This window comes from Pseudophryne corroboree, chromosome 6 (genome assembly GCF_028390025.1).
Source record: "Pseudophryne corroboree isolate aPseCor3 chromosome 6, aPseCor3.hap2, whole genome shotgun sequence".
Taxonomy (NCBI): Eukaryota; Metazoa; Chordata; class Amphibia; order Anura; family Myobatrachidae; genus Pseudophryne; species Pseudophryne corroboree.
This window is the reverse complement of record NC_086449.1, coordinates 165,649,109-165,676,913: the sequence shown is the minus strand read 5'-3', so window position 1 is coordinate 165,676,913 and position 27,805 is coordinate 165,649,109.

Here is a 27,805-nt window from a genome sequence, read left to right as displayed (position 1 = left end):
ACCAGAAGCTCCATTAAAGCTACCTCCATATATTGGACAACAGTCAAGCTACATTACAGAGCATAGTCCGCATCATGGAGAGTCGCACAGCAGCCACTAGAGACTTAAATGAAACTCTTAATAATATGACACAGCACCTAGTAACAACACAACAAACAGAGCAGCCTAGCATCAGTTCTGGAGGAGGAACACTCTTAGTTTCACCTGTTACCTCCCCACCAAGGTGCTCCTCCCGAACACGGACAGACACAACGGGAAAAGTGAAGGTCCAGCTCCAGAAGGCGGCAGGGAAAATAATAACTATGGACACTTCTCAGTCAGTAATGAGAAAACAAATGAATAATGTTTACTGGTTTTTGCAAATTAAGGTCACTATTAAGGCCATATTGCTTTTTCTTTATGCATCTTCTAATAATTTTTGTTACCAAAACAAACACAGCAACAAAAAAAAAACCCCTAAAAACAAAATTAAACTTGTGTTTGTAAAAATTACTATACAATAATTTGTGTTAATTTGTTTAAGTACGTTACATGATAGAAAAAAGTACATCCACATATATTATACATGCAGCAGGGGAAAATGTACTAAAGTGGAGATATTGCCTATAGCAACCAATCAGATTCTAGCTATTATCTTCTAGAAGGTGCAAGATAAATGTTAAGTAGAATGTGATTGGTTGCTATAAGCAACATCTCCACTTCTAAAAAAAACACACACTTTAGTACATTTACCTCTTAAGGTAAGTACTGTATTTTTGGTGAGAAGAGGAATTTGAAAAAATACACTTACTAATTTTAACACATCTCCTATATAATAGCCCAGATCTGACGAGGCTGAAGTTAGCTAACTTCAGCCTCGTCCAGAACGAGGCTGAAGTTAGCTTCTTATTCGGCCAGCTTCTTATTCACTTCTTATTCAAGCTCCAGCTTCTTATTCACTTCTTATTCGAGCTCCAGCTTCTTATTCAGATCATTCAGTTTTGCAAGGGTTAATGTGTCTTGGGCAACACATTTGACGCCTGAAATTCACAGAGTAGGGTCCCTTTCATATGACCCACCTGTATTTTGGCTTGCCCAACGCTGGTTTGGGCATGAAATACGCCGGCAAAGTGGGCACATACACTATAATTCACCATTTTGAATAAGTAGCTGTAGTTTTGCAAGGGTTAACGAGTCTCGGGCAACAATTTTGACACCTGAAATCAACTGAGTCGGGTCACTTGCATATGACCCACATGGATTTTACCTTGCCCAACACTGGTTTGGGCATGAAATACGTTGCCCAAGTGGGCACCAAAACACTATCATTTTCTATTATGAATAAGTAGCTGTAGTTTTGCAAGGGTTAACGAGTCTCGGGCAACAATTTTGACACCAGAAATCAATAGAGTCGGGTCCCTTGCATATGACCCACATGGATTTTGCCTTGCCCAACACTGGTTTGGGCATGAAATACGCTGCCCAAGTGGGCACCTTAACACTCTCATTTTCTATTATGAATAAGTAGCTGTAGTTTTGCAAGGGTTAACGAGTCTCGGGCAACAATATTGACACCAGAAATCAATAGAGTCGGGTCACTTGCATATGACCCACATCAATTTTGCCTTGCCCAACACTGGTTTGGGCATGAAATACGCTGCCCAAGTGGGCACCTTAACACTCTCATTTTCTATTATGAATAAGTAGCTGTAGTTTTGCAAGGGTTAACGAGTCTCGGGCAACAATTTTGACACCAGAAATCAATAGAGTCCGGTCACTTGCATATGACCCACATGGATTTTGCCTTGCCCAACGCTGGTTTTGCCATGAAATACGCTGCCCAAGTGGGCACATTCACAGTATTATGAATTACTAATTTGAATAAGTAGCTGTAGTTGTGCAAGGGTTAACGAGTCTCGGGCAAGAATTTTGACACCTGAAATCAACTGAGTCGCGTCACTTGCATATGACCCACATGGATTTTGCCTTGCCCAACACTGGTTTGGGCATGAAATACGTTGCCCAAGTGGGCACCTCAACACATCATATTCTATTATGAATAAGTAGCTGTAGTTTTGCAAGGGTTAACGAGTCTCGGGCAACAATTTTGACACCAGAAATCAATAGAGTCGGGTCACTTGCATATGACCCACATGGATTTTGCCTTGCCCAACACTGGTTTGGCCATGAAATACGCTGCCCAAGTGGGCACCTTAACATTATCATTTTCTATTATGAATAAGTAGCTGTAGTTTTGCAAGGGTTAACGAGTCTCGGGCAACAATTTTGACACCAGAAATCAATAGAGTCCGGTCACTTGCATATGACCCACATGGATTTTGCCTTGCCCAACGCTGGTTTTGCCATGAAATACGCTACCCAAGTGGGCACATTCACAGTATTATAAATTACTAATTTGAATAAGTAGCTGTAGTTTTGCAAGGGTTAACGAGTCTCGGGCAAGAATTTTGACACCTGAAATCAATAGAGTCGTGTCACTTGCATATGACCCACATGGATTTTGCCTTGCCCAACACTGGTTTGGGCATGAAATACGCTGCCCAAGTGGGCACCTTAACACTCTCATTTTCTATTATGAATAAGTAGCTGTAGTTTTCCAAGGGTTAACGAGTCTCGGGCAACAATTTTGACACCTGAAATCAACTGAGTCGGGTCACTTGCATATGACCCACATGGATTTTGTCTTGCCCAACACTGGTTTGGGCATGAAATACGCTGCCCAAGTGGGCACCTTAACACTATCATTTTCTATTATGAATAAGTAGCTGTAGTTTTGCAAGGGTTAACGAGTCTCGGGCAACAATATTGACACCAGAAATCAATAGAGTCGGGTCACTTGCATATGACCCACATCAATTTTGCCTTGCCCAACACTGGTTTGGGCATGAAATACGCTGCCCAAGTGGGCACCTTAACACTCTCATTTTCTATTATGAATAAGTAGCTGTAGTTTTGCAAGGGTTAACGAGTCTCGGGCAACAATTTTGACACCAGAAATCAATAGAGTCCGGTCACTTGCATATGACCCACATGGATTTTGCCTTGCCCAACGCTGGTTTTGCCATGAAATACGCTGCCCAAGTGGGCACATTCACAGTATTATGAATTACTAATTTGAATAAGTAGCTGTAGTTGTGCAAGGGTTAACGAGTCTCGGGCAAGAATTTTGACACCTGAAATCAACTGAGTCGGGTCACTTGCATATGACCCACATGGATTTTGCCTTGCCCAACACTGGTTTGGGCATGAAATACGCTGCCCAAGTGGGCACATTAACACTATCATTTTCTATTATGAATAAGTAGCTGTAGTTTTGCAAGAGTTAACGAGTCTCGGGCAACAATTTTGACACCTGAAATCAATAGAGTCGGGTCACTTGCATATGACCCACATGGATTTTGCCTTGCCCAACACTGGTTTGGCCATGAAATACGCTGCCCAATTGGGCACATACACAGTATTATGAATTACTAATTTGAATAAGTAGCTGTAGTTGTGCAAGGGTTAACGAGTCTCGGGCAAGAATTTTGACACCAGAAATCAATAGAGTCAGGTCACTTGCATATGACCCACATGGATTTTGCCTTGCCCAACACTGGTTTGGGCATGAAATACGCTGCCCAAGTGGGCACCTTAACACTCTCATTTTCTATTATGAATAAGTAGCTGTAGTTTTGCAAGGGTTAACGAGTCTCGGGCAAGAATTTTGACACCAGAAATCAATAGAGTCCGGTCACTTGCATATGACCCACATGGACTTTGCCTTGCCCAACGCTGGTTTTGCCATGAAATACGCTTCCCAAGTGGGCACATTCACAGTATTATAAATTACTAATTTGAATAAGTAGCTGTAGTTTTGCAAGGGTTAACGAGTCTCGGGCAAGAATTTTGACACCTGAAATCAATAGAGTCGTGTCACTTGCATATGACCCACATGGATTTTGCCTTGCCCAACACTGGTTTGGGCATGAAATACGCTGCCCAAGTGGGCACCTTAACACTCTCATTTTCTATTATGAATAAGTAGCTGTAGTTTTCCAAGGGTTAACGAGTCTCGGGCAAGAATTTTGACACCTGAAATCAACTGAGTCGGGTCACTTGCATATGACCCACATGGATTTTGCCTTGCCCAACACTGGTTTGGGCATGAAATACGCTGCCCAAGTGGGCACCTTAACACTATCATTTTCTATTATGAATAAGTAGCTGTAGTTTTGCAAGAGTTAACGAGTCTCGGGCAACAATTTTGACACCTGAAATCAATAGAGTCGGGTCACTTGCATATGACCCACATGGATTGTGCCTTGCCCAACACTGGTTTGGGCATGAAATACGTTGCCCAAGTGGGCACCTTAACACTCTCATTTTCTATTATGAATAAGTAGCTGTAGTTTTGCAAGGGTTAACGAGTCTCGGGCAACAATTTTGACACCTGAAATCAATAGAGTCGGGTCACTTGCATATGACCCACATGGATTTTGCCTTGCCCAACACTGGTTTGGCCATGAAATACGCTGCCCAAGTGGGCACCTTAACACTCTCATTTTCTATTATGAATAAGTAGCTGTAGTTTTCCAAGGGTTAACGAGTCTCGGGCAACAATTTTGACACCTGAAATCAACTGAATCGGGTCACTATGACCCACGTGTATTTTGCCTTGCCCAACACTGGTTTGGGCATGAAATAAGTTGCCCAAGTGGGCACCTTAACACTATCATTTTCTATTATGAATAAGTAGCTGTAGTTTTGCAAGGGTTAACGAGTCTTGGGCAAGAATTTTGACACCTGACATATACTGAGACGGGTCACTTGCATATGACCCATATGGATTTTGCCTTGCCCAACACTGGTTTGGCCATGAAATACGCTGCCCAAGTGGGCACCTTAACACTATCATTTTCTATTATGAATAAGTAGCTGTAGTTTTGCAAGGGTTAACGAGTCTTGGGCAAGAATTTTGACACCTGACATATACTGAGACGGGTCACTTGCATATGACCCACATCAATTTTGCCTTGCCCAACACTGGTTTGGGCATGAAATACGCTGCCCAAGTGGGCACCTTAACACTCTCATTTTCTATTATGAATAAGTAGCTGTAGTTTTGCAAGGGTTAACGAGTCTCGGGCAACAATTTTGACACCAGAAATCAATAGAGTCCGGTCACTTGCATATGACCCACATGGATTTTGCCTTGCCCAACGCTGGTTTTGCCATGAAATACGCTGCCCAAGTGGGCACATTCACAGTATTATGAATTACTAATTTGAATAAGTAGCTGTAGTTGTGCAAGGGTTAACGAGTCTCGGGCAAGAATTTTGACACCTGAAATCAACTGAGTCGCGTCACTTGCATATGACCAACATGGATTTTGCCTTGCCCAACACTGGTTTGGGCATGAAATACGTTGCCCAAGTGGGCACCTCAACACATCATATTCTATTATGAATAAGTAGCTGTAGTTTTGCAAGGGTTAACGAGTCTCGGGCAACAATTTTGACACCAGAAATCAATAGAGTCGGGTCACTTGCATATGACCCACATGGATTTTGCCTTGCCCAACACTGGTTTGGCCATGAAATACGCTGCCCAAGTGGGCACCTTAACACTATCATTTTCTATTATGATGGGATGGTATGGTAAACCTATCTATGTTTAATGTATTTATTTATTATAAGTTTCTTACATAGGGGCTAATTCAGGTAGGATCGCAAATTGCGATCCAAACTTAATGTTTACGATGGTCCAGCTGGCGCATGCGCAGCACCTGTCCTGTGCATGTGCCCGTCCTGCACATGCACACACAATTTCTGCGGGGGCGGGGGGGTGGGCGCACTGTCTGTGGGGGGGAGTGGCACATAAAAAGCAATCGCCTCTGCCTGTCAATCAGGCAGAGGCAGTCGCTGGGTGTGGGGCGGCGACGCTGCCATTCCAGGGAGCAGACAGAACGTTGCGGCAAACGGCAGTCAGGGCGCCGCAAATGGGGGTCATGTCATAGGCGTGATTGCGGCAGCTGTGTTATGTCACATGCAGCCGCCGCAATGGGTAAAATGGCACCGGTTCTACTGCGGGCGCATCTAAGCTGTGCCGGCAGGAGGCATCAATAGTTTTTACGATGAAGCAGAAATCGCGAGGTGATCGCAATTTCTCTTACATCCTAGAGGATGCTGGGGTCCACATTAGTACCATGGGGTATAGACGGGTCCACCAGGAGCCATTGGTACTTTAAGAGTTTGAGAGTGTGGGCTGGCTCCTCCCTCTATGCCTCTCCTACCTCCTTTAGAAAATGTGCCCGGAGGAGCCGGTCACAGCTAGGGAAGCTCCATAGGAGTTTCTTTAGTTTTATTTTTTTCAATAGAGTTTAGGCACAAGGAGGCTGCTGGCAACAGCCTCTCTGCTTTGTGGGACTAAGGGGGGGGAGTTGTGTCCGCCCTGCGGGGTCTGAGCCACTATCTCCGCTGACAGGACACTGAGCTCCTGAGGTGATCAAACATTCCCCGCCAAAAGGGGATCGCTCACCCCAGCAGCATGCCGCCAATCCCCTTACAGAGCCAGAAGACTTCGGTGGCGAGTTACTTACAGGCCCCCCTGACAAGCGGGGAGCTGGTGTGAAGATGGCGGCATCAGGCTAGGGAGCGCAGTACTAACTGCGCTCCAGAGTTTAGCGGTACTTGGTGCGGCGCTGTGAGGGGCGCCCTGAGCCAGCGACTACACCCTACACTGTTTAGAAAGCCTGTCAGGGTCCCAGGATCACCACCAGCACATACCTCAGGCAAGTATAAAATTCAATTCAGAGCGGGAAGCAGCGCCATGAAAGGGGGCGGAGCTTCTCCTCAGAGCGGACCCAGCAGCATTCAGCGCCATCTTTCTTGCATGCAGGGACGCTGACAGGGGAGAGCTGTCCCTCCACATCAGCTCCAGCTATCTGTACGGTACCAGGGGGTTGTAGAAAGGGGGGGGGGGGGGGGGGGGGGGGCTGTGTAATAGACTTTGTAACCTATTAAGGTACACAGTTAGCGCTGGTAAGGGGTATCCTTTATCTTAAAAAGAGCTGTGTGTGGATTAGGTCCAAACTCTGTGTCTCTCTTGGCATTCTCAGTGGGGAAACTCTGTCTGCCATTTCCCTGTGTGTGGGGGGGGGGTGTTTGCTGTAGAGATGTGCACTTGAAATTTTTCGGGTTTTGTGTTTTGGTTTTGGGTTCGGTTCCGCGGCCGTGTTTTGGGTTCGACCGCGTTTTGGCAAAACCTCACCGAATTTTTTTTGTCGGATTCGGGTGTGTTTTGGATTCGGGTGTTTCTTTAAAAAAACACTAAAAAACAGCTTAAATCATAGAATTTGGGGGTCATTTTGATCCCAAAGTATTATTAACCTCAAAAACCATAATTTCCACTCATTTTCAGTCTATTCTGAATACCTCACACCTCACAATATTATTTTTAGTCCTAAAATTTGCACCGAGGTCGCTGTGTGAGTAAGATAAGCGACCCTAGTGGCCGACACAAACACCTGGCCCATCTAGGAGTGGCACTGCAGTGTCACGCAGGATGGCCCTTCCAAAAAACACTCCCCAAACAGCACATGACGCAAAGAAAAAAAGAGGCGCAATGAGGTAGCTGTGTGAGTAAGATAAGCGACCCTAGTGGCCGACACAAACACCTGGCCCATCTAGGAGTGGCACTGCAGTGTCACGCAGGATGGCCCTTCCAAAAAACACTCCCCAAACAGCACATGACGCAAAGAAGAAAAAAAGAGGCGCAATGAGGTAGCTGTGTGAGTAAGCTAAGCGACCCTAGTGGCCGACACAAACACCTGGCCCATCTAGGAGTGGCACTGCAGTGTCACGCAGGATGGCCCTTCCAAAAAACACTCCCCAAACAGCACATGACGCAAAGAAAAAAAGAGGCGCAATGAGGTAGCTGTGTGAGTAAGATAAGCGACCCTAGTGGCCGACACAAACACCTGGCCCATCTAGGAGTGGCACTGCAGTGTCACGCAGGATGGCCCTTCCAAAAAACACTCCCCAAACAGCACATGACGCAAAGAAAAAAAGAGGCGCAATGAGGTAGCTGTGTGAGTAAGATAAGCGACCCTAGTGGCCGACACAAACACCTGGCCCATCTAGGAGTGGCACTGCAGTGTCACGCAGGATGGCCCTTCCAAAAAACACTCCCCAAACAGCACATGACGCAAAGAAGAAAAAAAGAGGCGCAATGAGGTAGCTGTGTGAGTAAGCTAAGCGACCCTAGTGGCCGACACAAACACCTGGCCCATCTAGGAGTGGCACTGCAGTGTCACGCAGGATGGCCCTTCCAAAAAACACTCCCCAAACAGCACATGACGCAAAGAAAAAAAGAGGCGCAATGAGGTAGCTGTGTGAGTAAGATAAGCGACCCTAGTGGCCGACACAAACACCTGGCCCATCTAGGAGTGGCACTGCAGTGTCACGCAGGATGGCCCTTCCAAAAAACACTCCCCAAACAGCACATGACGCAAATAAAAATGAAAGAAAAAAGAGGTGCAAGATGGAATTGTCCTTGGGCCCTCCCACCCACCCTTATGTTGTATAAACAGGACATGCACACTTTAACCAACCCATCATTTCAGTGACAGGGTCTGCCACACGACTGTGACTGAAATGACGGGTTGGTTTGGACCCCCACCGAAAAAGAAGCAATTAATCTCTCCTTGCACAAACTGGCTCTACAGAGGCAAGATGTCCACCTCATCATCATCCTCCGATATATCACCGTGTACATCCCGCTCCTCACAGATTATCAATTCGTCCCCACTGGAATCCACCATCTCAGCTCCCTGTGTACTTTGTGGAGGCAATTGCTGCTGGTCAATGTCTCCACGGAGGAATTGATTATAATTCATTTTAATGAACATCATCTTCTCCACATTTTCTGGAAGTAACCTCGTACGCCGATTGCTGACAAGGTGAGCGGCGGCACTAAACACTCTTTCGGAGTACATATTTGTGGGAGGGCAACTTAGGTAGAATAAAGCCAGTTTGTGCAAGGGCCTCCAAATTGCCTCTTTTTCCTGCCAGTATAAGTACGGACTGTCTGACGTGCCTACTTGGATGCGGTCACTCATATAATCCTCCACCATTCTTTCAATGGGGAGAGAATCAATGCAGTGACAGTAGACGACATGTCCGTAATCGTTGTCAGGTCCTTCAGTCCGGACCAGATGTCAGCATCAGCAGTCGCTCCAGACTGCCCTGCATCACCGCCAGCGGGTGGGCTCGGAATTCTGAGCCTTTTCCTCGCACCCCCAGTTGCGGGAGAATGTGAAGGAGGAGATGTTGACAGGTCGCGTTCCGCTTGACTTGGCAATTTTGTCACCAGCAGGTCTTTGAACCCCAGCAGACTTGTGTCTGCCGGAAAGAGAGATCCAAGGTAGGTTTTAAATCTAGGATCGAGCACGGTGGCCAAAATGTAGTGCTCTGATTTCAACAGATTGACCACCCGTGAATCCTTGTTAAGCGAATTAAGGGCTCCATCCACAAGTCCCACATGCCTAGCGGAATCGCTCCCTTTTAGCTCCTCCTTCAATGCCTCCAGCTTCTTCTGCAAAAGCCTGATGAGGGGAATGACCTGACTCAGGCTGGCAGTGTCTGAACTGACTTCACGTGTGGCAAGTTCTAAAGGTTGCAGAACCTTGCACAACGTTGAAATCATTCTCCACTGCGCTTGAGACAGGTACATTCCACCTCCTATATCGTGCTCAATTGTATAGGCTTGAATGGCCTTTTGCTGCTCCTCCAACCTCTGAAGCATATATAGGGTTGAATTCCACCTCGTTACCACTTCTTGCTTCAGATGATGGCAGGGCAGGTTCAGGCGTTTTTGGTGGTGCTCCAGTCTTCTGTACGTGGTACCTGTACGCCGAAAGTGTCCCGCAATTCTTCTGGCCACCGACAGCATCTCTTGCACGCCCCTGTTGTTTTTAAAAAAATTCTGCACCACCAAATTCAAGGTATGTGCAAAACATGGGACGTGCTGGAATTTGCCCATATTTAATGCACACACAATATTGCTGGCGTTGTCCGATGCCACAAATCCACAGGAGAGTCCAATTGGGGTAAGCCATTCCGCGATGATCTTCCTCAGTTGCCGTAAGAGGTTTTCAGCTGTGTGCGTATTCTGGAAACCGGTGATACAAAGCGTAGCCTGCCTAGGAAAGAGTTGGCGTTTGCGAGATGCTGCTACTGGTGCCGCCGCTGCTGTTCTTGCGGCGGGAGTCCATACATCTACCCAGTGGGCTGTCACAGTGATATAGTCCTGACCCTGCCCTGCTCCACTTGTCCACATGTCCGTGGTTAAGTGGACATTGGGTACAACTGCATTTTTTAGGACACTGGTGAGTCTTTTTCTGACGTCCGTGTACATTCTCGGTATCGCCTGCCTAGAGAAGTGGAACCTAGATGGTATTTGGTAACGGGGGCACACTACCTCAAGAAATTGTCTAGTTCCCTGTGAACTAACGGCGGATACCGGACGCACGTCTAACACCAACATAGTTGTCAAGGCCTCAGTTATCCGCTTTGCAACAGGATGACTGCTGTGATATTTCATCTTCCTCGCAAAGGACTGTTGGACAGTCAATTGCTTGGTAGAAGTAGTAAAAGTGGGCTTACGACTTCCCCTCTGGGATGACCATCGACTCCCAGCAGCAACAACAGCAGCGCCAGCAGCAGTAGGCGTTACACGCAAGGATGCATCGGAGGAATCCCAGGCAGGAGAGGACTCGTCAGAATTGCCAGTGACATGGCCTGCAGGACTATTGGCATTCCTGGGGAAGGAGGAAATTGACACTGAGGGAGTTGGTGGGGTGGTTTGCGTGAGCTTGGTTACAAGAGGAAGGGATTTACTGGTCAGTGGACTGCTTCCGCTGTCGCCCAAAGTTTTTGAACGTGTCACTGACTTATTATGAATGCGCTGCAGGTGACGTATAAGGGAGGATGTTCCGAGGTGGTTAACGTCCTTACCCCTACTTATTACAGCTTGACAAAGGCAACACACGGCTTGACAAATGTTGTCCGCATTTCTGTTGAAATACTTCCACACCGAAGAGCTGATTTTTTTGGTATTTTCACCAGGCATGTCAACGGCCCTATTCCTCCCACGGACAACAGGTGTCTCCCCGGGTGCCTGACTTAAACAAACCACCTCACCATCAGAATCCTCCTTGTCAATTTCCTCCCCAGCGCCAGCAACACCCATATCCTCCTCATCCTGGTGTACTTCAACACTGACATCTTCAATCTGACTATCAGGAACTGGACTGCGGGTGCTCCTTCTAGCACTTGCAGGGGGCGTGCAAATGGTGGAAGGCGCATGCTCTTCACGTCCAGTGTTGGGAAGGTCAGGCATCGCAACCGACACAATTGGACTCTCCTTGTGGATTTGGGATTTCGAAGAACGCACAGTTCTTTGCGGTGCTTTTGCCAGCTTGAGTCTTTTCATTTTTCTAGCGAGAGGCTGAGTGCTTCCATCCTCATGTGAAGCTGAACCACTAGCCATGAACATAGGCCAGGGCCTCAGCCGTTCCTTGCCACTCCGTGTGGTAAATGGCATATTGGCAAGTTTACGCTTCTCCTCCGACAATTTTATTTTAGATTTTGGAGTCCTTTTTTTACTGATATTTGGTGTTTTGGATTTTACATGCTCTGTACTATGACATTGGGCATCGGCCTTGGCAGACGACGTTGCTGGCATTTCATCGTCTCGGCCATGACTAGTGGCAGCAGCTTCAGCACGAGGTGGAAGTGGATCTTGATCTTTCCCTAATTTTGGAACCTCAACATTTTTGTTCTCCATATTTTAATAGGCACAACTAAAAGGCACCTCAGGTAAACAATGGAGATGGATGGATACTAGTATACTTATGGATGGACCAGCGACTGCCGACACAGAGGTAGCTACAGCCGTGGACTACCGTACTGTGTCTGCTGCTAATATAGACTGGATGATAATGAGATGAAATTAATATATATATATATATATATATATATATATATATAATATCACTAGTACTGCAGCCGGACAGGTATATATATTTATTATGTAATGACTGATGACGGACCTGCTGGACACTGTCAGCTCAGCAGCACCGCAGACTGCTACAGTAAGCTACTATAGTAGTATGTATCAAGAAGAAAGAAAAAAAAAAACACGGGTAGGTGGTATACAATTATGGATGGACCAGCGACTGCCGACACAGAGGTAGCTACAGCCGTGGACTACCGTACTGTGTCTGCTGCTAATATAGACTGGATGATAATGAGATGAAATTAATATATATATATATATATATATATATAATATCACTAGTACTGCAGCCGGACAGGTATATATATTTATTATGTAATGACTGATGACGGACCTGCTGGACACTGTCAGCTCAGCAGCACCGCAGACTGCTACAGTAAGCTACTATAGTAGTATGTATCAAGAAGAAAGAAAGAAAAAAAACCACGGGTAGGTGGTATACAATTATGGATGGACCAGCGACTGCCGACACAGAGGTAGCTACAGCCGTGGACTACCGTACTGTGTCTGCTGCTAATATAGACTGGATGATAATGAGGTGAAATTAATATATATATATATAATATCACTAGTACTGCAGCCGGACAGGTATATATATTTATTTTGTAATGACTGATGACGGACCTGCTGGACACTGTCAGCTCAGCAGCACCGCAGACTGCTACAGTAAGCTACTATAGTAGTATGTATCAAGAAGAAAAAAAAAAAAAAAAAAAACACGGGTAGGTGGTATACAATTATGGATGGACCAGCGACTGCCGACACAGAGGTAGCTACAGCCGTGGACTACCGTACTGTGTCTGCTGCTAATATAGACTGGATGATAATGAAATGAAATTAATATATATATATATATATATATATATAATATCACTAGTACTGCAGCCGGACAGGTATATATATTTATTATGTAATGACTGATGACGGACCTGCTGGACACTGTCAGCTCAGCAGCACCGCAGACTGCTACAGTAAGCTACTATAGTAGTATGTATCAAGAAGAAAGAAAAAAAAAAAAACACGGGTAGGTGGTATACAATTATGGATGGACCAGCGACTGCCGACACAGAGGTAGCTACAGCCGTGGACTACCGTACTGTGTCTGCTGCTAATATAGACTGGATGATAATGAGATGAAATTAATATATATATATATATATATATATATAATATCACTAGTACTGCAGCCGGACAGGTATATATATTTATTATGTAATGACTGATGACGGACCTGCTGGACACTGTCAGCTCAGCAGCACCGCAGACTGCTACAGTAAGCTACTATAGTAGTATGTATCAAGAAGAAAGAAAGAAAAAAAAAAACACGGGTAGGTGGTATACAATTATGGATGGACCAGCGACTGCCGACACAGAGGTAGCTACAGCCGTGGACTACCGTACTGTGTCTGCTGCTAATATAGACTGGATGATAATGAGATGAAATTAATATATATATATATATATATAATATCACTAGTACTGCAGCCGGACAGGTATATATATTTATTATGTAATGACTGATGACGGACCTGCTGGACACTGTCAGCTCAGCAGCACCGCAGACTGCTACAGTAAGCTACTATAGTAGTATGTATCAAGAAGAAAGAAAAAAAAAAAACACGGGTAGGTGGTATACAATTATATATATATTATATACAATTATATATTAAACTGGTGGTGATTAATTAAACTGGTGGTCAGGTCACTGGTCACACTATCAGCAACTTGCAAGTAGTACTCCTAAGCAGACAATCACAATATATATACTGGTGGTCAGTGTGGTCACAATGGCAGTGTGGCACTCTGGCAGCAAAAGTGTGCACTGTACGTTAAAATATGTACTCCTGCTCTCAGACTCTAACTGCTCTCCACTGTCTCCCCCACAAGTCAGATATACAGTCACACTATCACTTCAGCAAGTAGTAGTACTCCTCCTAATGCTCCCCAAAATTACTAAAGTAAATACTGTGTCTCTCTCTACTCTAGTCTCACTCTCTTCTCTATAAACGGAGAGGACGCCAGCCACGTCCTCTCCCTATCAATCTCAATGCACGTGTGAAAATGGCGGCGACGCGCGGCTCCTTATATAGAATCCGAGTCTCGCGATAGAATCCGAGCCTCGCGAGAATCCGACAGCGGGATGATGACGTTCGGGCGCGCTCGGGTTAACCGAGCAAGGCGGGAAGATCCGAGTCGCTCGGACCCGTGTAAAAAAACATGAAGTTCGGGTGGGTTCGGATTCCGAGGAACCGAACCCGCTCATCTCTAGTTTGCTGTCTCACAAAAAGCCACGTCTAGGGACTCTGTGTCTTATGCTGCAGAGGATATGTCCTCTCAGAATGATCCCATTCCATGTAATAAGGATTGCTGTGGTTTAGCACAAATTCCAATAAGAGAACCTGAGTGGTTAACCTCATTTAAGAGTATGATCTCTCAGATTTCTGCTTGGGTAGCACAGAATGAAACTGCAACTCAGGTTTTACAGAATTCTATGGCTGTTTGGTCCGAGTTGGCACCTTCAGGGCCCCCTGGCACTCACTCTCAAAAGTGTGCTCTTGCTCAGATTATGCAAGACGACACGGATACCGACTCTGACACGGTAGGCGGTGATGGGGACGTGCTGAGGGGGGCGCCATCTCTTGCAAAGGGGGTGCAGTTGATGATTGAAGCCATTAGAGATGTGTTAAATATTGCTGACACTACCTGAGCAGGTTGAGGAGACTTACTTCATGGATAATAAGAAAGCCTCGCTAACCTTTCCTGCGTCTAAAAAGTTAAATGCTATATTTGAATATTCCTGGTAAAACCCAGATAAAAAATTACAGATCACCAGAAAGATTCTGGTGGCATTCCCCTTCCCTGAGGAGGATAGAAAGAAATTGGAAAACCCACCCATAGTTGACGCATCGGTGTCCAGACTGTCAAAGAAGGTGGTTTTACCTGTCCCGGGATCTGCCGCGTTGAAAGAACCGGCTGATCCCAAAACTGACACTGCGCTCAAATCCATATACACGGCTTCGGGGACGATACTACGGCCTACCGTTGCCTGTGCATGGATTTCTAAAGCTATAGTAAAGTGGTCTGGCACGTTACTTGAGGACAATGGATAAAAGTGACGTTGAATTGTTCTTACGTAACATACAGGATTCTGCAGTATTTACCGTGGAATCCATGAAAGACCTGGGTTCGATGGCTGCTGGGATATCTTCCATGTCGGTCTTGGCTCGTAGAAAACTCTGGCTGCGCCAATGGTCTGCCGACACGGAATCCAGGAGAGTCGTGGAGAACCTACCCTACACAGGTCAGGCTCTATTTGTGGAAGCGCTAGATGCGTGGATTTCAACGGCAACTGTGGGTAAGTCACCTTTTCTTCCATGATCTGTCAGTATAAAACCACCTTTTCTGAAAGGCCACCGAGGCTGCAACACCACCAAGCAAGAGGCATCACACCATGAAGACCAAGGAGCTCTCCAAACAAGTCAGGAACAAAGTTGTTGAGAAGTACAAGTCAGGGTTGGGTTATAAAAAAATATCCAAATCTGTGATGATCCCACGGAGCACCATCAAACCCATCATCTTCAAATGGAAAGAACATGGTACCACAACAAACCTGACAAGAGAGGGCCGGCCACCAAAACTCACAGACCAGGCGAGGAGGGCAATAATCACAGAGGCAACACAGAGACCAAAGGTAACCCTGAAGGAGCTGCAGAGTTCCACAGCAGAGACTTGTGTATCTGCGCCTGTGACCACAATAAGCCGTACACTCCACACACTTTATGGAAGAGTGGTCAGAAAAAAGCCATTACTTAGTGTTAAAAATAATAAGGCATGTTTTGAGTTTGCCAAAAGGCATGTGGACGACTCCCCAAATGTATGGAGGAAGGTGCTCTGGTCAGATGAGAGTAAAATGTAACTTTTCTGCCACCAAGGAAAATGCTATGTCTGGCACAAACCCAACACATCCCATCACCCCATGAACACCATCCCCAGTGAAACATGGTGGTGGCAGCATCATGATGTTTTTCAGCAGCAGGGAATGGTAAACTGTTTCGAGGGAAAGATGGATGACGCTAAATACAGGGATATTCTTGAGAAAAACCAGTTTCAGTCTGCCTGTGATTTGAGACTGGGACGGAGGTTTACCTTCCATCAAGAGAATGACCCGAAGCATACTGCTAAAGCAACACTCGAGTGGTGTAAGGGGAAACATTTAAATGTGTTGGAATGGCCTAGTCAAAGCCCAGATCTCAATCCTATTGAGAATCTGTTGTCAGACTTGAAGATTGCTGTTCACGAGCGGAAACCATCCAACATGAAGGAGCTGTAGCAGTTGTAGCTTGAGGAATGGGCAAAAATCACTGTGGCAAGATGTGTCAAGCTCATAGAGACTTATCCAAAGCGACTTACAGCTGTAATTGCTGCAAAAAGTAGCTCTACACAGTACTGAATTTAGGGGGGTGAATAGTTACACACACTGAAGTTTTCTGTTATTTTGTCCTATTTGTTGTTTGCATCACAATAAAAAAAAAAAAATCTTCAAAGTTGTAGGCATGATCTGTGAATGAAATGATGCAAACAATCCATTTTATATCCAGGTTGTGAGGCAACAAAACATGAAAAATGCAAAGGGGGGTGAATACCAAGGCACTGTATATACATGCATGTTATCATGCATGTAATATATGTGTTGTATCTAGTTTCTCATTGGCCATTACCCACATTGTGAAGTACCCCGGTTGGCCACCCCAGGGTGCAGGGCCGCTTGTCATCGGTTCCCCCGCACCCCACCTTAGCGTGACATCTGGTCACGGCTTTTGTACATGGGCCCTCATTCCGAGTTGATCGGTCGCAAGGCGAATTTAGCAGAGTTACACACGCTAAGCCGCCGCCTACTGGGAGTGAATCTTAGCTTCTTAAAATTGCGACCGATGTATTCGCAATATTGCGATTACTAACTACTTAGCAGTTTCAGAGTAGCTCCAGACTTACTCTGCCTGTGCGATCATTTCAGTGCTTGTCGTTCCTGGTTGACGTCACAAACACACCCAGCGTTCGCCCAGGCACTCCCACCGTTTCTCCGGCCACTCCTGCGTTTTTTCCGGAAACGGTAGCGTTTTTTGTCACACGCCCCTGAAACGCCGTGTTTCCGCCCAGTAACACCCATTTCCTGTCAATCACATTACGATCGCCGGAGCGAAGAAAAAGCCGTGAGTAAAAATACTTGCTTCATAGTAAAGTTACTTGGCGCAGTCGCAGTGCGAACATTGCGCATGCGTACTAGGCGGATTTTCACTGCGATGCGATGAAAAATACAGAGCGAACAACTCGGAATGAGGGCCTTGGATGCCTGCCTAGAGCTAGTGCTAGCGTGGCTGATATCACGATAAGAAGCCCACGCTGCCCAGCTGAAATGAAGTATGTGCGCCACACCAGTGACGTCACGCACCTCGAAGAAAGAGTGGTGGCAATAGGTCGACAGGGTGAAAAGGTCATAAGGATAAAAATGTTGACATGCAAAGGGTCAACATGCAAAAAGTAAACAGGGTAAAAAGGTCACCATGACAAAGTTACTTTTTTGGTGTCCATGTTGACAACTGTCAACATGGACCTCAATTAGTGCAAAGCCTAACCTCAAATGGCCTGCTAAACTCGCCATGCTTCGGGCACACTGTTGGAATCTCACTCTATATCCACGTGGATCATAAATTAAGAACAAGTTGGTTAAAAAAGACATGAAAAACACATGGTGACCTTTTTCTATGTCGACCTTTTTAAAGTCAACCTTTTGCTTGTGTTGAACTTTTTTCAATGTTGACATAAACTATGTTGACCTTTTGGTGTGTGGACCTAGACACTGTCAACCATTGACCAGATAGCGGTAGTATAAAAATACCTGCAGTTGCCCGAGACTGTAGGAGGCTGCACAGAAAAGAGCTCTTAGGCCCTGGTACTTTTTTGAAGCCTGCAGTGTTTCCCCTGGGAGCCTCCCAGGGGAGGATGGATCCTACTGGGGAGGACAATGACGGCGAGTCCCGGGCTGCTGGGCCCGAAGGAGGCCCCCGGGATTTCTGGCCTGCAGACAGCCGTGGAAGTTCCAGCATTGGGAGATTCGGTCAGTGTGGCAGCCCCAGTGATTGTGGACCCTGTGAAGAAACAGGATCCCCAACTAGTGCCTGTGGTGAAGCGGTGGATGCTGTGGTCTCTGATAGCAGCTCAGAATCCTCTATGGATGAATATGTGAATATGATCCTGGAAGAGTTAAAAATGGAGCAGACTCGTTTAACCTCTTGTCTTTCCCTCAAGAGAAGGAAATGAAATACTTTTAGCAGCCGTGAGAAAGCTCTCCTAAAGGATGAGATTTGGGAGTACTAGCCTGGCTGCAGTAAAGGAAAGAATTAAAGCGTTATGTATTCTGGCTCTTTCTCAGGAGAAAGAAGTGTTGATGAAGTCTTTACCTGAGCAGGATGGTGGGGGCAGTAGCGGCTCGGTCCCGGCAGTTTCGGTAGCGCGTCAGCATTGTGTAGTCAGGTTCTGTCTCAGGGGAAAACTGAGTTGCAGGAATCTCTGCCTGAACAGGATGGCGGTGGCGGCCCGGTCCTGGCAGGTTCAGTAGTGGCATCAGAGCCTCCAGTGGAGGGTATGGAGGTGGGAGTCCAGCCTATGGAGAAGGAAGTGGCTGTCGGGAGCTGTGATGGAAGTGATGTTTCTAAGATTGTGCATGGTGCTGTAGAGATCGTGGAAAGGCCAATGATGGCAGTATCTGGTGGCTTCCAAACGGGGGAGGTGTCTCTCCTGGAGGAAGTGCTGGGCGGTGATGCTGCAGTGGGCATGGCAGTTGCTGGGGTAATGGCGGGTGCTGGGACTCTGGTAACTGTCGCTGCTCCCTGTGGACTTGTCCCCGAAATGCTCGCCTCTAAAGTTGCAAGTGTGGGGGCGACGCGGGACGTGGTTTATGCTGAGGCTGGCCATCCCTGTAAGCCTGCGGTGGCTGGCTCTGGCTTAGTCACCGTGGTGGCTGAGGGATGCGGGGCCAAAGACGCATTGGGTATAACATCGCAGGTGACATCATTACCCACGGCGATGGGTTTTTGAAAGTCTGAAAGAGGGGCAGAGATTGGCTCAAGGACTGCCAGCTGTAGATAAGAGCAAATTAACCCCTGAAGAAGTTATGTTGGTAGAACCTGTATATGGTCTGAAGTTCATTTAACTTTCAGGAAAGAAAAGCAATACCTTAAATGCACAAAATGCTCAGGCCGCTGCGACTGCTAAGCATGTGTGTGTAAAACCCCTATGAAATGCATACACGTTGCGTAAGCACGCCGTCATGCTGTAAGCACAAAGTAGCTACATGTGCGGCGGAATACACTTTATAACCCCTAACAGGAAAGGAATGCGACACCAATTGTATATGTAATGTTGTGGTCCAACGCAGCAACAAATATTTACTTAAAAGGGGGTTCACAGAGAAATACAACAATACAAGAGAAAAGAAGCTACAACCAATGGATATATACGTTTTGTTCGCCTGCACCACCCAGATCCGGTCCTCAGTCAATCTGGCTAGATGACCTTCAGAGAATAGACTGAGGCCGGCCAGGAGGCTTGTTTTTTATACAATGGTCCAAAGCATGAAACAAAGGAAACTGTAATCTCTTCTTTCATAGGTCAAAGAGCTGGTCATTCACAGTATGTGAGAGGTCATAGGTTGGTTTGAACAGGTGGGCGATGCTTAGTCCAGGTGTACTTGCAGATGTCTTCCACTGGGTTTCCGCCGAATATTAGGAGTACAGTACATACAGTGAGGTATGAATATTGTTTTCCTGCGCAAAACTATGCACAGGAGCATGCGATTATCTGCAAACTGCAATGGGAATATTGCCCTTGAATTACTGTACATGTGGATACCAAACACTATGTTCTGACCTATTTCTGTCCCCTCACATCCTGTAAAGTTGAATATCTCTATTGTTCCATTTCTAAAGTAAATGTAACTTGCTGGTGTGATGTGTGTAGACTATGTGTAAATTATGCACTACGTGGATGAAATGTCAATTATGTCTTTGTGGCTTTTCCATGCGAATGCGTATGCTACCGTATTTACTCATACCACGCGCTAATAAGCAGGACTTCATGAGCCAATGTACGTAGCGTGCGGGCATGTGCACGCTCGGCAGAACAAGCACACGCACGGAGGCCACTCTGTGTGGTGTTTGTACTTGATGCATGTGGGTATAATATTTTCGACTTCGACAATGGTAACATGGATATGCCGGTGAGGGCTCTAGCAGCTGTGAATTTGCTTCAGGCGAACCAGGTCAGGATGACTGGTGGGGTGGGGAGTGTGGGAATAGGGGCTGGTAGTCATCTGGCACCTGCAGGTCTCCCTGTAACTCCCTCTGAGGTTAGGCCGGGTGCTGGTTCGTATGCTAATTCTTTGGCGGCTCCTGGTGGGGCGAGTGCTGGTCCTCAGTTCGGGGTGAGTAGGGGTCAGCCCATAAAAAGTAGAAATGTGGTGCAGTTCAGATGGGTAGGGGATGGGGAGGCTCCTTCGAAGTCGGAGTTCTTAGGTATGATCTTCTCACTGGGGTTTGAGGCTGAAGATCTTTTCGCATGCATTCACCCAGTGAGAACTCCAGATTTCGACCTGAGCTTCCTCTCCCTGAATGGCCTGCAGGCCTTTGGCTCCCGTTGGGAGAAAAACAAGATGAAGGAACCAGATTGTTTTTTCAAAGCCCATACCATCACGAGGCAGGACAGGGTTAAGATCACTGTGTTGGTGCGTAATGAATCACTGCCCCCTGGTGATATTATATATTGGTTGTCTAGGTCTTGTACAGTACTATCTCCTTTGGTAAAGTTTGATCATATTAGGGGGGGTCTGGGGTGGTGCCTATTTGGCCTTTGTGAGGTTACACCAGGTAGAGGTTGAGACTAGAAACATACCTTCCGCCGCTTACATTGGCCGTGATCGGCTCCAGTGTTTCTACCCTGGGCAACCCAGAACCTGTCATAAGTGTGGTGACTTCCGTCACCTCAGTAGCGATTGTGGGGTGATTAAATGTGCTTTGTGTGGCCAGTTGGGGCATGGGTCCTGGGAATGAAGCAAGGTCAGGTGTAATCTTTGCGGTGCAGTTGGTCATCCCTACAGTCGATGCCCTAAGGCTTCACATAATTATAGTGCAGGGGTGGAAGAAGTGGTGCCGGAGGTTGGTCATGGTCGCGAAGATAGCGTACCGGTAACTCTGCAGCATCAGGACATCTCAAAGAGAATAGAAGATGATGAGAAAGAGAAGGTCAGCCTGAAAAGGGGGAGGCATCCTTTCAGATCGTCAATATAGGGAGGAGGAGGAAGCCTAAAAAAAAGGAGGCAGATGTTGTTTTCTCAAATAGGTTCGAAATCCTGTCTTCTTCTGATTATGAAGAAGAGGGGGAGGTGGTCATGGTTGGGGAAAAATAATTAGTTTTTGTCCCAAATGTCTCAAAAAATAGAAAGCCAAAGCAGGCCTCTAATCTGTCAGTTGCTGGGAAGGAGGTTGTAGCTAAGGATAAACAGGGAAAAATGGGACAAGGTAAAGACCAAATCAAAACTAAACACTTGGAAAGAAATGATTCTTAGGGTGAGCTGGAGAGGGATCCTGTGGGGATAGAGTTGAGCAAAGCTGTAGGACCCCTGTTAGACGTGGTTGAAGTAGCTCAGTGTCCAGAAGGGGAAGTCCCTCATTCTTCAGGTGAGGTGTTGGTGGTTGATTAAATTCCTGGGTCCCCTGGTGGGGGTGGTCCCGGAGGCGGCTCCTTTATTAGTACCCCAAAGGCTACTGATCCGAATCCTCCCCTGGACGAGGTGGTAAAGGAGGAGGGGTGTGTTGTTGGGGAAGGGATTGGTAGGAAGGGGTCCGAGAGTCTACTTAGTGAGACTGTGGTCCTTGTTGCTGATAGTGTGAGTGAGGAGGAGGAGGGGGAGGTGGAAGAAATCTCCCTGTCTGACGAGGATGCTATCCCTTTTGGGGTGGCATGTAAAAGAGTTGGATCCTCGGATGAGGACTCTAAAAGACAAGCAAAGAAAAAGTGAATGGGATCCTACTTCTATAATCCAAAAAACATGGCTCCCCAACCTATGCGATGTGCCATCATTAATGTGGCTTCCGTGTTTTCCGAACGTGCTCATTTCTTGGCCTTTGGTTTTTTTCAATACGGTTGATGTTGATTTTTTTTATTTTTACAGGAGACCAAGATAGGTGACCTGGCCACACTTCATCGGGCCAAGGGTCAGTATAAGCGTGGGCCTTCCTTCTGGTCTCTTGCGGCCAAGGCATACGGTGGGTTGGCAGTGCTTTTTTACTGATATGGTAAACGTGCACAAGATTATAGAATTACAGGTAGGTAGGTGCATGGTTTTGGATGTCAACCTGAGAGGACTTGACCTGAGATTAATAAACATCTATGGGCCCCAAACAGCTTGGGACAGGAAATGTCTTTTCAGGGAGATAAAACCGTTTTTATTTACGGCCCGGCAGATTGTCTTTGGTGGTGATTTTAACACCGTCATTAGGCCAAAATATAGGGGAGTCACAAAGATGACCCTGGGCTATGATTCCAATTTTTTAGTTAGCATGATTAGAGAGGCTGGTCTGGTCGATGTGCATGTTCGCCATTTCCCAGACCTCACCGGTTTCACCTATCATTGTGGTAGCCGTAGGTCTTGGATAGATAGGTTTTTTGTTAAGGAGTCCTTGAAAACTTTGCCTCCTGAGACAAAGCCAGTAGAGTTCTCCGATCACGTTTTTCTGTGTGTTGCTTTGAATGTCTCAGAAACTTCTCAGAAAGGGCGGGGCCTTAGGCATTTGAATTCCGGGCTCCTGAAGGAGGAGGGAGTTAGACAGTCACTTGAGACTTTTTTCAACTGCAGGAAACACTTCTGGAGGCTGGTTGGAGTAGATCTGAGTGGTGGGAGGAGAGTAAAAAGAGGACTCAAAGGTTTTTTCAAAGGCTGGTAGTCAGGAGAAACTTGACAAAAAGATGTATTTACCAGAGCCTGAGAAAGAAACAAGATTTCTTGATCTATGGATGTGGGGATTGTTGGGAAATCTCCCGGGTGAAGGCTCAGATGAGACAATATCAGTATAATCGTCTGGCTTCTTTGATTTTGGAGAGGGATTATGGGACATACCACTCGCCTGATCCCTACCAGAGTTGCAGAAAATCAGTTGATTTGAGGGAGGTCCGGGGCCTGTTTGATGACCAGGGTACTCTTCATGGAGACAGGGAGGGTATTTTGGGAGTCATCAGGTCTCATTACTGCGACCTTTTGTCTGAGCAGCGACTCATTAGATAGAGGATGGATCAGTTCCTGGGGGAGACACCTGGACTTGAGCAGCTTGATCCTTCTTTTGACTCTTTGGGGAATGATGTGACAGTGGAGGAGGTCAAGAAGGCTATAGACGGTTTGTCTATAAAAAAAAATCTCCAGGCCCAGATGGGTTAACATCTGAATTTTTTAAAGTTTTCTCAGACATCTTGGCTCCTCGTCTTGTAGAGGTATTTAATGAAAGCCTGGGTGAGGGAGTTCTCCCTCCCTCTATGAGATCCTCTGCTCTCATATTATTGTCTAAAGGCAAGGACCCAGGCCGTATTGAGAATTGGCGCCCCATCGCTCTTCTCAATATGGACAGAAATATTCAGGCAATGGTACTTTTTAATCGGCTGATGGAAGTTTCCGGGCTGTTACTTTCCCCATATCAGCATTGCACTGAAAAGGGTTGAAGCACCTTTAGTGCTATACTTGTCATCCGGGAGGCTGTGGAGCAATGTCATGCTGAAAAATGGGGTAAGTATTTGCTGGCGTTGAACCAGTCCAAGGCTTTTGACCGGGTTAATCATCAGTACCTGTGGGCAGTGCTGGAAAGGTATGATCTTCCAGTAAGGTTGGTAGATTGGCTACGTGTCACTTACAATCAGGCTGAGAGCTTCCCGCTTGTCAATGGTTGGGTTGGGCCCGCGTTTTCGGTTGACTCTGGTGTCCGTCAGGGGTGTCCCCTGAGCCCCCTTATGTACGTATTCGCAATTGACCCCTTTGTGTGGAGGATTGAGTGCGGTACTGTTGCAGGGGTGCAGCTGGGCCGTGGGCTACCACTGAGGGTGGCGGCCCACGCGGATGACGTTATTGTGGTCGTGTCGTCTGTGGCAGAGGCGCATGACATGGAACGTCTTATCTGTGTTGGGCAAGGCAAAATTGATGTGGGTCATATGCAAGTGACCCGACTCTATTGATTTCTGGTGTCAAAATTGTTGCCCGAGACTCGTTAACTCTTGCAAAACTACAGCTACTTACTCATAATAGAAAATGAGAGTGTTAAGGTGCCCACTTGGGCAGCGTATTTCATGCCCAAACTAGTGTTGGGCAAGGCAAAATCCATGTGGGTCATATGCAAATGACCCGACTCTATTGATTTCTGGTGTCAAAATTGTTGCCCGAGACTCGTTAACCCTTGCAAAACTACAGCTACTTATTCATAATAGAAAATAATAGTGTTAAGGTGCCCACTTGGACAACGTATTTCATGACCAAACCAGTGTTGGGCAAGGCAAAATACATGTGGGTCATATGCAAGTGACCCGACTCTATTGATTTCAGGTGTCAAAATTCTTGCCCGAGACTCGTTAACCCTTGCACAACTACAGCTACTTATTCAAATTAGTAATTCATAATACTGTGTATGTGCCCACTTGGTCAGCGTATTTCATGGCCAAACCAGTGTTGGGCAAGGCAAAATCCATGTGGGTCATATGCAAGTGACCCGACTCTATTGATTTCTGGTGTCAAAATTGTTGCCCGAGACTCGTTAACCCTTGCAAAACTACAGCTACTTATTCATAATAGAAAATGATAGTGTTAAGGTGCCCACTTGGGCAGCGTATTTCATGCCCAAACCAGTGTTGGGCAAGGCAAAATTGATGTGGGTCATATGCAAGTGACCCGACTCTATTGATTTCTGGTGTCAAAATTGTTGCCCGAGACTCGTTAACCCTTGCAAAACTACAGCTTCTTATTCATAATATAAAATGATAGTGTTAAGGTGCCCACTTGGGCAGCGTATTTCATGCCCAAACCAGTGTTGGGCAAGGCAAAATCCATATGGGTCATATGCAAGTGACCCGACTCTATTGATTTCTGGTGTCAAAATTGTTGCCCGAGACTCGTTAACCCTTGCAAAACTACAGCTACTTATTCATAATAGAAAATGAGAGTGTTAGGGTGCCCACTTGGGCAGCATATTTCATGCCCAAACCAGTGTTGGGCAAGGCAAAATCCATGTGGGTCATATGCAAGTGACGCGACTCTATTGATTTCAGGTGTCAAAATTCTTGCCCGAGACTCGTTAACCCTTGCAAAACTACAGCTACTTATTCAAATTAGTAATTCATAATACTGTGAATGTGCCCACTTGGGCAGCGTATTTCATGGCAAAACCAGCGTTGGGCAAGGCAAAATCCATGTGGGTCGTATGCAAGTGACCGGACTCTATTGATTTCTGGTGTCAAAATTGTTGCCCGAGACTCGTTAACCCTTGCAAAACTACAGCTACTTATTCATAATAGAAAATGATTGTGTTAAGGTGCCCACTTGGGCAGCGTATTTCATGCCCAAACCAGTGTTGGGCAAGGCAAAATTGATGTGGGTCATATGCAAGTGACCCGACTCTATTGATTTCTGGTGTCAAAATTGTTGCCCGAGACTCGTTAACCCTTGCAAAACTACAGCTACTTATTCATAATAGAAAATGATAGTGTTAAGGTGCCCACTTGGGCAGCGTATTTCATGCCCAAACCAGTGTTGGGCAAGGCAAAATCCATGTGGGTCATATGCAAGTGACCGGACTCTATTGATTTCTGGTGTCAAAATTGTTGCCCGAGACTCGTTAACCCTTGCAAAACTACAGCTACTTATTCATAATAGAAAATGATAGTGTTAAGGTGCCCACTTGGGCAGCGTATTTCATGGCCAAACCAGTGTTGGGCAAGGCAAAATCCATGTGGGTCATATGCAAGTGACCCGACTCTATTGATTTCTGGTGTCAAAATTGTTGCCCGAGACTCGTTAACCCTTGCAAAACTACAGCTACTTATTCATAATAGAAAATGATAGTGTTGAGGTGCCCACTTGGGCAACGTATTTCATGCCCAAACCAGTGTTGGGCAAGGCAAAATACATGTGGGTCATATGCAAGTGACCCGACTCAGTTGATTTCAGGTGTCAAAATTCTTGCCCGAGACTCGTTAACCCTTGCACAACTACAGCTACTTATTCAAATTAGTAATTCATAATACTGTGTATGTGCCCACTTGGTCAGCGTATTTCATGGCCAAACCAGTGTTGGGCAAGGCAAAATCCATGTGGGTCATATGCAAGTGACCCGACTCTATTGATTTCTGGTGTCAAAATTGTTGCCCGAGACTCGTTAACCCTTGCAAAACTACAGCTACTTATTCATAATAGAAAATGATAGTGTTAAGGTGCCCACTTGGGCAGCGTATTTCATGCCCAAACCAGTGTTGGGCAAGGCAAAATTGATGTGGGTCATATGCAAGTGACCCGACTCTATTGATTTCTGGTGTCAAAATTGTTGCCCGAGACTCGTTAACCCTTGCAAAACTACAGCTACTTATTCATAATAGAAAATGATAGTGTTAAGGTGCCCACTTGGGCAGCGTATTTCATGCCCAAACCAGTGTTGGGCAAGGCAAAATCCATGTGGGTCATATGCTAGTGACCCGACTCTATTGATTTCTGGTGTCAAAATTGTTGCCCGAGACTCGTTAACCCTTGCAAAACTACAGCTACTTATTCATAATAGAAAATGAGAGTTTTAAGGTGCCCACTTGGGCAGCATATTTCATGCCCAAACCAGTGTTGGGCAAGGCAAAATCCATGTGGGTCATATGCAAGTGACGCGACTCTATTGATTTCAGGTGTCAAAATTCTTGCCCGAGACTCGTTAACCCTTGCAAAACTACAGCTACTTATTCAAATTAGTAATTCATAATACTGTGAATGTGCCCACTTGGGCAGCGTATTTCATGGCAAAACCAGCGTTGGGCAAGGCAAAATCCATGTGGGTCGTATGCAAGTGACCGGACTCTATTGATTTCTGGTGTCAAAATTGTTGCCCGAGACTCGTTAACCCTTGCAAAACTACAGCTACTTATTCATAATAGAAAATGATTGTGTTAAGGTGCCCACTTGGGCAGCGTATTTCATGCCCAAACCAGTGTTGGGCAAGGCAAAATTGATGTGGGTCATATGCAAGTGACCTGACTCTATTGATTTCTGGTGTCAAAATTGTTGCCCGAGACTCGTTAACCCTTGCAAAACTACAGCTACTTATTCATAATAGAAAATGATAATGTTAAGGTGCCCACTTGGGCAGCGTATTTCATGCCCAAACCAGTGTTGGGCAAGGCAAAATCCATGTGGGTCATATGCAAGTGACGCGACTCTATTGATTTCAGGTGTCAAAATTCTTGCCCGAGACTCGTTAACCCTTGCAAAACTACAGCTACTTATTCAAATTAGTAATTCATAATACTGTGAATGTGCCCACTTGGGCAGCGTATTTCATGGCAAAACCAGCGTTGGGCAAGGCAAAATCCATGTGGGTCATATGCAAGTGACCGGACTCTATTGATTTCTGGTGTCAAAATTGTTGCCCGAGACTCGTTAACCCTTGCAAAACTACAGCTACTT